Below are 11,902 nucleotides of genomic sequence, written 5' to 3' on the forward strand. Positions count from 1 at the left end.
GATAGGTGCATCCGAATCGTGGCGCGGACAATTCTGTCCAGCTTCTGCCACTCAATTGGTTTGTATCCTTCTGGAGGTTCTTCATTTTCGATGGGGTCGATTTGCCCCTTGACTATGAGATAGTCCTGCATTTGTTCCTTCCAGAAGTTGAAGTTCGATCCATCGAACTTTCGTAGACTCATTTCTGACGAGCCGGATGTTGATGCCATCAAGTTCGGTTTTGGTTGACGAAGCTCGGTTCGGAGTTGACTACGAACCTTGTTGGAGTGCAGCCAGTTGGCTCACCCGATATCGTTCTAGTCGGATTTGAACCCGAGTCGGTTCGGCTTCGGAACTTGCTCGAATTGACTCCGGTAACTTGAGGGACAGAACCGACTGGTCTTCCCGAATGTTGCCGAGTCGGAGTGAGCCCGGTTCGTTTCGGATATATATGCCGAATACCGATTATTGAAACCGATTATCTGGACCGATTCTGCTTCGGGTGGCTGCAGCGACGAGAGAGACAGATCCAACTGATCCTCCCGAATGTCGATCAGCCGGATGAAGCGCGAATTGGGGTTGTTGTCTTGAGACCGATCTGCACCGAGTGGTTACAACGAGCGGCGAGCAGCGTTTGATGACCTCTTCGGATGCCGTTTAACCGAATGGAGCACGATCGTGTCAAAGTTGCACAAGGGGATTTCACCTCGAGCGGTTACGATCACAAGGAACGGAGTACAACCTGCTGGCTTACTCCAAGCAAAGATGATCTAACGCGATGAGATGCAGGCCTCGTTTTTCTTCTTCTTCTCTCTTCTTCGAATGACGCAGGAAACCGAATGCTGAGACGACGGCCGACAGCGGATTGAAGGACCGACTACTGTGCAGGCTCTGATACCAGATGTTGTAGACGAGGTCGTCTTTGCGGAAGATCAAGTAGCATTCGCTTGTGTTCTGAATACCTGCGTATGACAGTTTGTAGGTCGTTGCACAGAGAGAGAGAGAGAGAGAGAGAGAGAGAGAGAGAGAGAGGCACAAAAGACTCTTTATTACATAAAGCAATAATACAACACCCAACCTTACAAAAAGGTTACAAGGTCACTATATATAGTGACCGACTTAGGGCAACTACCCTTTATGCTAATTACATAAATGGCCAAAACGGGATAGTGTGAATACGTCCATTATACACATGTATTCGACACCTCTCTCTCTCTCTCTCTCTCTCCACGAGTTTTCTTGAGACACAATAAATTCTTTCAATCAATCGATCGAATTCCACTCATTTTCTTCCTAATCTTTCTATTGACAATCGATAGAAGCGTTGTCGTGAATATTTTGGGCAACGGTGTGAAAATGGTGTGAAACGAACGAAATCAAGAAGGTGTAATGTGTACTCAAACATTTGCAAATATAAGACTAAAGCCTAGTAACATTTTGAGCATAGAAAGGGGTGCAAGCAAGGCTTGAACCTTGCACCTCTAAGATAAGAGACAAATCAACTTACCACTAAAGCCATTTCTAAGCACTTTGGATTTTGTATATTTTCCTTTCATATTCAGTATTTTGTAGGAAGCAAACATATAGAAACCATGGGCACAAAACCATGGTTTCAGCTCGTGGTTTAGCTCGTGGTTTTAGCCCATAGTTTTTGCATGGAGAGACCTATAAAAGCCTATAGTGGGGCTTGTGTAAGGAGGCAAGTGATGTAAGTAAAAAAAAGAAACTTTTAATCAAAGATCAGAGTTATCCTAATGGTGATGTATCTTGTCTCGTAAAACTAAAGTGAAGGGTTCAATCTCTCTCTTCATCCATTTATCTATCTTCAATACTTTCTCGCTTACGTTGCTAAAAACATCGAATCCTTCCAGTCTAGGACCCCGATGGTCCCGCTTCATTTCGCGAACACGCTTCAATACCCTCTCTCTCTCTCTCTCTCTCCACGAGTTTTCTTGAGACACAATAAATTCTTTCAATCAATCGATCGAATTCCACTCATTTTCTTCCTAATCTTTCTATTGACAATCGATAGAAGCGTTGTCGTGAATATTTTGGGCAACGGTGTGAAAATGGTGTGAAACGAACGAAATCAAGAAGGTGTAATGTGTACTCAAACATTTGCAAATATAAGACTAAAGCCTAGTAACATTTTGAGCATAGAAAGGGGTGCAAGCAAGGCTTGAACCTTGCACCTCTAAGATAAGAGACAAATCAACTTACCACTAAAGCCATTTCTAAGCACTTTGGATTTTGTATATTTTCCTTTCATATTCAGTATTTTGTAGGAAGCAAACATATAGAAACCATGGGCACAAAACCATGGTTTCAGCTCGTGGTTTAGCTCGTGGTTTTAGCCCATGGTTTTTGCATGGAGAGACCTATAAAAGCCTATAGTGGGGCTTGTGTAAGGAGGCAAGTGATGTAAGTAAAAAAAAGAAACTTTTAATCAAAGATCAGAGTTATCCTAATGGTGATGTATCTTGTCTCGTAAAACTAAAGTGAAGGGTTCAATCTCTCTCTTCATCCATTTATCTATCTTCAATACTTTCTCGCTTACGTTGCTAAAAACATCGAATCCTTCCAGTCTAGGACCCCGATGGTCCCGCTTCATTTCGCGAACACGCTTCAATACTCTCTCTCTCTCTCTCTCTCCACGAGTTTTCTTGAGACACAATAAATTCTTTCAATCAATCGATCGAATTCCACTCATTTTCTTCCTAATCTTTCTATTGACAATCATGTTGCTGCATAGTCCCGTTATGGATTTTGTTCATTAACGATTTTGTGTAAATTCATGTGTGTGTGTGTGTGCGTGCTAGTGGAGTGGGACCAAGGGGGTCTTGAACTAGGAAAGATGGCTTTATCAAAGAAGGTGTTATGGGCATGGCTATAATTTATCTTGTGGTAGTTTGTATATTCTACACATGAGGATACAAGTGTGAGGGTTAATCGAGAGTGTAAAGAAGGGAGGATTACTTTTAATTCTAGGGATTGAGACAATCTTAAGGGCCAAGTGTGAACTTGCCTGGGGACCTTAGGTCTGCCTATTAATATGAGGCCGAACTATCCTTGTTAAACACATTATTCGACTACATCGAGTCTGTGATCTTGTGGTAAATAGACTCTTGTGGCGAGGACGCGCCAATACTAGGTACTACTTGATGCCATGACGATGGTATGGGATGCTATTCAAGGCTCACGTTTGTCTTGATCCCTTCACCTCAGGGGTGTTCAGGTGGATTGACACCCTTCTTTCTCCCTCTTTCTCTTTACTATTTATCATCTATTTCCTTGTCTTATGCTTACATTAGAAATAATCTCTAACATATGGTATCAGAGTGACTTTGTAATGTTTCTTTTGTTTATGTTTATTTCTTTCAAATGGTGATCGATTGATGTTCGTTCGAGTGTTGATCCAAAAGGTCGTCAACAAAGGAACTTTGGTATTTCCTTTTTTTAACAATAATAATTTTTTTTATTCTATTCTTTCTTCTCCCATTCTCGATCATGTTTAAATCGATATATTGAAATGTAAATAATTCAATTATGTTGATTGGTCATGTGTTGTGCGTATAAAGTGTACACACCTTATGTGTTTGTATGAGGTTTATACCTTATTGCATATTGTATATGTTATTATGTTTGATATGAGGTCAGTACCTCAATTGTATTGTTTTGATATGTGATGTGTGTCATATGCATAAGAGGTTATTACTTCGATTACATCATTAACAATTCTTATCTATCTATCTATCTATATGATCACATGTATACGTATGTGATTGTATAGATGTCATAAACATGTAATGTATATGTTAAGAATTTGTTATGTATGATATTGGTATGCCGGATGATGTTCTTTTTGGGGTTAGGATCTTGGTGGCCATCTTCACATTTTTGAAGGGAAAGCGTAGTCACCATCCTTTTTAACAAATTTTTTATTATTCCCCTTGGTCACTCCGATTGTGCCATACATAATGATTAAACAAGCATAGCCACAATGATTTGTGTGGGTGAGGGGCTTGATCCACTTCGTGCGAGGTCGCCCTTATGAAACCCACATCCAATATCCCGCCCTCGTTACATGATTATGAGGCCACCATGAGACCATCATTACAAAAGGCATTCATAATGATGTAACCATACGATGGGCCATGTGGGCCTACTATGAAAAAGAGGGCTAGTGTTGGCTTGCCCATTAGGTTGTTGCTTATTGCATGTGTTGAGATATCAAGCTCAACTAAGCTTAGACATTTAGTTCACCACGTAACTTAGTAGTTAACTAAATAGAATTTAGCTAGAAGTGTTGACTTAAAGCCTTAAATAGGATTCTGTATTTAAATGGGATACATTCTAGATCCTCCACTCCCAAGTACATTTAATATAGGACTTACACCTTTGTACCTTTATTCTCCTCACACATGTGCACCCTTGCACATGAGATCTATATATACCTCATTTTGGGTATTTTTGTAACTTGATGATGCTTATTAATATAGAGAAAGGTCTTTAGCTACACTCTTGTTAATCATCCCCCATTTATTGTTCATAAGTGTAACTTCCTCTCTCTCTTCCTCTCACACACATTTCACGTAATCTTCCGTTGCTTAATCACATACGTGATTAACTTCTAACATAATTAGATACTAATTAAGCCTTAGTTAATAACCTAATTATTATCATGGTATCAAAGCGTGTGGTTTAGAATATCCATTAAGCCCACCCGACTGTTCGTGATTGTGTGATCGAGACACCGATGATAAATCTGACTATTTGCTACCGTAGTGCCGCTATGTATCACATGTACATGACCAAAGGAAGAAAAGCCAAAAAGGAAGAAACTACATCAACATGAATGCACAAATGGGTAACTCGCTCCCTAGTGAAAAACTAAACAAGAGAAAATTTTCATTTTGGGAATACAAGATGAACCAATACCTGATCGACCAAGGGTATTGGAGCTACATCAATGGTGCACTCGAAAACAAACCCGGCATTACAAACACCAACTACTCAACATGGGAGCAAGGACCAAGTCGGGTAATGTATTGCTTGGCAACATGTGTCCACAATCACATGCTTAGCCACATTTGACGCCAAGACGCCTAAAGAAGTGTGGGAGAACTTGAAGAAAATTTTCGCCGCCAACATGCCCGCCCGCAAGCTTCAACTCTGGCAAGAGTTGAACAACATTAAAAAAAAAGATATGTCCGTGTCGGACTACACCACCAAGATCAAGAGCATTTGCGACTCACTTAGCTCCATCAACATAAACATTGAAGAGGACGAAATGGTGCAAGTGTGCTTGGGCGGCCTTGCACAATGGTTCGACCCGATAACGAAGACTATCTTAGCGAGAGAAAACCCTCCTTTGTTCTTCGACCTTCAAGAGACCAAGATGTTGGAAGGAAAAATGTTCTTCTGGAATTCGGATGGTGCCCAAGGACGAGGTCGAGGCGGTGGAAGAGGTCGATTCGGCCCATCTCACGAAGGGAACTCAAACCTTCCATAAGAAGACGGAAGCCATTGAGGAACCTTCGGAAGAAGGGAGAGCTTCCATGCCGAACGAGGTCGGCAAACGTGGCCCATTACTAACAATCGGCAATGAACTGAACTGTTTAGAGATGTTGAAACCTGAACCGAACCAAACTGAACCACGAAACCGTTAAACCAAACCATTACTTTTTTTTTTTTCAAACCGTTAAGCCATTAAATCGGTAAAACCGTGGTTTCGTGGTTTAGTTTCGGTTTTCAGCTTACGTTTTAAATTTTAAATTTTTAAAAATTTCATTATTTAAAATTTATAAATTTTCCCAAAGTGTGAGAATAAGGCATGAAAATGAAAGGATTATTTAAAAACAAATTTTAAATTTTAAATTTTTTTTTTGAATTTTAAAAATAAAATATAATAAAAAAACCATTAAACAGTTTAAACCACGGTTTTTAACTGTTGAAACCAAACCAAACCGAACCGAACCGTTTAGACCGTTAAACCATGGTTTCGCGGTTCGGGTTGCCGATTGTTACCTATTACTTGCAACTTTTGTGGGAAGGTCAGCCATCGCGAAGAGGAGTGCCGAAAGAGATGAAGAGAGTCAGCTTCCACAAGCTGACAACTCACAAACTATGCCACCAATTCCGAATATGACAACTATAGTGGACTATTCGTAATGAAACATAGAGTGAACTCTATGTCAGCCTCCGACTCCACAAGCACCTCCAACTCGGAAGACGTGTCGTTCGTCAACTTTAGTGCCTCACATCATATGACGTCACACCAAGAGTGGTTTCGTGACTTAAGAATGCCGGATTGACCCGACTACATAGAGACGAAAGACGACACCACACATCCCATTCGGCACATCGGCAACATCCATTCGGCAAAAAGACAAAAACAATTGCATCAAGAATGGCTTGCACGTGCCCACAATAACAAAGAATTTGGTCTCAGTAGGCCAAATCGTGGAGCAAGGAATGCAAGTTCGTTTCAACAACGAAGGATGCTTTATAGAAAAAGATGGTCGACTCATAGCTAGGGGATAGAGAGACGACTGAATTTTCATTCTTGATTCGAATGAGGTAAAATCGGCCATGTATGCCAAAGGTCTCAAAACTGAGACGAACATCGAGTTGTGGCACAAGAGAATTAGACACATCAACCACCAACAGCTCCGAGCTATGCAATCAAAGGGAGTCATCATCGGACTTCTGACCTTTGAGTAGAAACGAGTCGACTGATTGTGTGGAGCATGTCAACTCGACAAACAACATCGACTCCCATTTCCAAAGGAGAGCTATGTAAGCAAATGCCTCCTTGACGTCATCCACTTGGATGTATGGGGACCGGCCCAAACGCCGACGATCAGAGGATGCCGATACTACGTCAACTTCATCGATGACTACTCCTGCTACACGTGGATCTTCCCGATGAAGAATAAGAGTGAAGTGCTCTCGCACTTTCAAAAGCTCTAGAGCCAAGTCGAAAAAGAAACTGGTTGGCACATTCGATGCCTACGATCGGATGGAGGCAAGAGTACTTTTCTGACGAATTCATCTCTTACCTCCAAGGTGAAGGCATCCAGAGAGAATTCTCATGTTGGCACACCCCAACAAAATGGAGTAGCCGAAAGAAAGAATCAACACATACTCGAGGTAGCACACGCCATGATGCATGAGAAGCACATGCTGGATTTCTATTGGGCCGAAGCGTCATCCACAACTGTCTATCTCATGAATCAATGCACCACTAATGGAGTGCATGAGCTAACTCCATATGAGGTCTTTGTCGGAAGGAAGTCGATCCTTTTGCACCTCAAAGTGTTCGGAAGCATTGCAAATGTACGCATCTTGAATGAACAACGATAGAAGCTCGACGCGAAGTCGGCGAAATGTATTGACATAGGATACTCGTCTGAGCAAAAGGGATACAAGTGCTTCAACCCTTCGACCCGAGCGGTTTGGGTAAGTCAGGATGTAGTTTTCAACGAATTGGCATCATGGTATGAGCCCGATTCGGCTCCATCTGACCTGACCGAGGAAGAGTTGAACGTCAACTCGAATGATGATATTCGACAAAGTCCTACCAAAGGACAATCCAAGCTCTACCAAGCTAAGTAGACCACACGAGTCTCCAAGCATTCCAAGCATGTCTCGACCAAGCACGGGACCAGACAAAGGCAAAGGTAAGATGTTCGAATACGAAGTTGACCACCTCGACGACAGGGATTTGGATGTGTCAGCTCACTCACTAGACAACGAGTTTGGTGTACCCATCATGCGGACACTCGGTGTAAAGAAGGAGCTCACGTTGGCAAATGAAAAACTTCGACGCTCATCTAGAGAGAAGAACCTGGTCACTCGGTTCGGCTACAACGAGTATATGGCCCATCACTATGCCTTCGTGATGAAGGGGGCGGCCGAACGAGAGCCTGAAAGCTTTACGAAAGCGGCTCGTGAACACCAAGGGATGGAAACCATGGTTGACGAGATGCAAGCACTCGGCCTTCGACCATTTGATACTACAAGCCTTCATCTTAGGCTTGAGGGGGAGGAAATGCTAACACTGAAAGCTGAATAGAAGCTGTCATCGAAAGCTTGACAACGCAGAAAGCAAAATAGGATGTTAGACGTCGCATACTTGAGCTTGAGGGGGCGTGTTGAGATCAAGCTCAACTAAGCTAGACATTTAGTTAACCACGTAACTAGTTACCTAGATAGAATCGGATTCTGTACTTATATACATTCTAGATCCTCCACTCCCAAGTACATTTAATATAGGATTTACACCGTTATACCTATATTCTCCTCACACATGTGCACCCTTGCACATGAGATCTATATATACCTCATTGTAGGTATTTTTGTAACTTGATGATGCTTATTAATGTTAGGAAACAGGTCCCTCTGGATGGGATTGGAGTACCCGGCAACGGAAAACCCGGTAAGAACCGGATGAGGAGTACCCAGCAACGGAAGACCCGGTGAGAACCGGATGACGAGTACCCGGCAAGCGCCGGATGATGCAGGCCCGGTGAGGAGTGCTCACCGGATGAAGGTGTTGGGAGACAGGTCCCTCCGGATGGGAAGGGAGAAGAATAGTGCCGACGAACAAACTCGGCCGAGGGATGCTACCGCCCCATACTTCCACCCCATAGAGAAGAACCGGTGTCACCAAAGTGTCAAAAAGATATTTCTTGAGGACCCAACACTTAATATCTCCAAGATTGCATGTGTTCTCAAATGCATAGTATGCTCGCTTACCCGCCTCTAAGCGGCGTGTAACACATTCATTCCATCTATGATTTGAAGGAACTTCAAGGCCAAGATATTTGAAGCTTTCCACACATTCAAGTGGCTCATTGTTGTACATAATGCATGGTTTATCTCTTTTTTGGCTCTTTACAAGCATAATCTTTGTTTTAGAGCTATTGACACTCAATTTAGTATGCATGCAAAATTTTTCCAATGCCTTCATAAGCTTTTGTGCATCTCCTAAAGTATTTGCAAAAAGCACTACATCATCTGCATATAGCAAAAGCATAATCACAACATTCCCAATGGCAACTTCTTCAACACATTCTTTCTTTGCAAACTTGGTAACCATTTCTTCCAATTCATCAATACAAAGACCAAATAGTGTTGGTGAGAGTGGGCATCCTTGCTTAACACCAATAGTGCTTTTGAAAAAATCTGAAAGTTTATCTCTCATGTGAACACAAGATATAACCTTCTCATAAATTTGGGAAATTGCAAGCATATATTCACTTGGCACCTCAAGTTCTTCCATTCGCCTCCAAAGATGCTCGCGAGGTACCATATCAAAAGCTTTCTTGAAGTCTACAAAGCAACAATATAAACCTTTACCTCTAAGGCGACTTTCCTCCATTAATACTCGAAGGGTGATAAGGTGATCAATGGTGCTATGGTGTTTCCGAAAGCCAGCTTGTCCATAAGCTCTCTTACCACTTTTTTTAGCCCATACACTTATCTTTGATTCCATTATACATCCAAATAGTTTTGCCATTAATGAGCCAACCATGATGGTTCGATAATTGTTTACATTATTTATATCTCCACCTTTATGTAAAGGTTTGATCCAATTTGTAGTCCAATCGTACGGCATATCATGTTGCAATGCATCATTAAACATATCGTTTATCCATATATGTGCTTCCTTTCCCGTCTATTTGAGCATTTCAGCCTTTATACATTGAAGATTGCTTGCCTTTCGAGAGGCCAATTTCTTAAGTCCTATGCATATATCTTCAATTGTAAAGAAGGGAGGCATATGTGCAAGAGAACCATAACACATCATCTTTCTGGCAAGAGATAACTCATATAAATTCTTACAATGCATAGACAAGTCGTGAAGAGTTAAGTCACCATAACTCTCAACACGTTTCCCCTTTAGATTTCCCCAAAATTTAGCACATGCATGTGCTTTCTCTTGCGTTTGGATAAATTGTTGAGTAACTTCCCATATTCTTCTCTTTCTTTGAATAAGCCTTTTATACTCATGCAAATGCTTTTGGTAATTCTCTTTATCCTTAATTACATCCAAAGCCATAAGACACTTTCGAGCTTCACGACATTCTTTATCAAACCATTTTTTCCTAAGTTTCTTGGTGCATTTCCAAGATGTGCAGTTGGTCGAAAAACATTTGTTTGTACAAGAGAGAATTACTTTCTTGAAAGCTTCCCATTTGCATTCTAGTGTGGCACCATGTTGTATCTTTGTCATTTGTAACATATCCTCAACCATCTTTGAATACATGGGTGCTTGCGTAATGTTCATGCTCAAGTGCGGTTGTTTATTATCTTCAATAGTCTTCTCACAATCAAACCTATGTATACATTTGAAATCAATACATAAAGGCCTATGATCGGATTCTGGTGTCCATTCACCAAGTGAGAATTTATGTATACGATCCAAAATACCTTCGGAAAGTAGCACATAGTCAATCACACTATTTCCGTTGTGTTTTCTACATGTAAAACCATTAGTGTTGGGCCATAAGGAAATACCATTTGCAATAAGAAATCCGGTACTATTGCACATTTGTAGGAGTAACTTCCCAAATTGGTCTGGATCTTTTTCATCGCTAGAAGAGCGGCTATACATTTGCATATCCTCTTGCATCCTTGAGATATGTGGCATGAAAGATTCTTGTGAATCAAGTTGGAAACTTCTTGTAGGAGCATTCATGTCACCAAAGACAATAACTTCCCCTTTGGATTTGAAATAAGCAATATCATCTTCTAGATCGACAAACGGTTGATCTTTATCCAAACAAGCATAAAAGTTAGAATCTTGATGAGGAATGTAACATCCAACTACAAAAGTGGGCAAATCATTAGGTGTTTCTATTTTGAGCCATATGTAGCATTTATTTTCATCATTTTTTATGATTGACACTTATCTATTTCCTTCTTAATCAAACATGCCACCCCTCCTTGTCCTCTTCTTTGTCTTGGAATTTTCTTCTATATCAAAGAGTGTACATTATAGTTTCCTAAACCTTGAATCCTTTGAGTATCATGCTCCCATGTTTCAACAAGAAGTGTGATATCCGAGTCATCAGTGAACTCCTCTATGCCAAATCCCGCATTCCATGGGTATCCATTGCAATTCCAAAAGCATAGTCGTAAAAGGCGTGGGTTAGTCTCATAGATCATGTGTCCCTATTTGCTTACATTTCCATCTTTAGTCACATCCTTAACCTTATTTTTCAATCTTTCTTCATATGCTTTACGGCGAGCATTTTGTTGTGAGATAGTACGATCTTCACTCACAAAGCATTGTGTACCTTTGAGGTATACCCAACTATTTTCGAGTATGATCCGCCGCTTTGTATCATCTGTCATTGTGCATGCAATAGGCCTTTCTCCGGAGCGAGTAACACCATGTTTCCCAACTCGGTGTGCCCCATATACATTCACATCTGACATCCCATAATGCATGCTAAAAAATTCACCAATGGCCTTTCCAAGGGATGCGGGTGTTTCCATACTCTCTTCTTTAATTCCACGGACAACAATGTTCTTTGATCGTCCACGTTCTTTCAATTCTCGGACATCTATGCTTTCTATATTCTTCTCTTGATGCATCACATGCATATTACATGAGTTTGATAGCACATCCCCACCACATACATCGGTCCATGACTTCGTTGTACATACATTTTTCATCTCACTTACATCTCGTCTCATCGTGTCCAATTTTTCTTCTTTTAATGCTTCCTTTAACTCAATCTTGTTAAGGCGCTCATTTGTTTCAAAAGAAGCTCTGTTACATTCTTTAATCTCTTCTTGAAGTTTTGCAACCACTTGTTTAAGACTTTCATTCTCAATGACAACACTTTGGAGCTTAGCATGAGAGAGAGAGAGAGAGAGAGAAAGAAAGAAAGAAAGATATCTTAACGTC

The sequence above is a fragment of the Azolla caroliniana genome, unplaced genomic scaffold (assembly GCF_043228905.1).
Source record: "Azolla caroliniana isolate FFs.n. ecotype wild unplaced genomic scaffold, voAzoCaro1.0.p SCAF_18, whole genome shotgun sequence".
Taxonomy (NCBI): domain Eukaryota; kingdom Viridiplantae; phylum Streptophyta; class Polypodiopsida; order Salviniales; family Salviniaceae; genus Azolla; species Azolla caroliniana.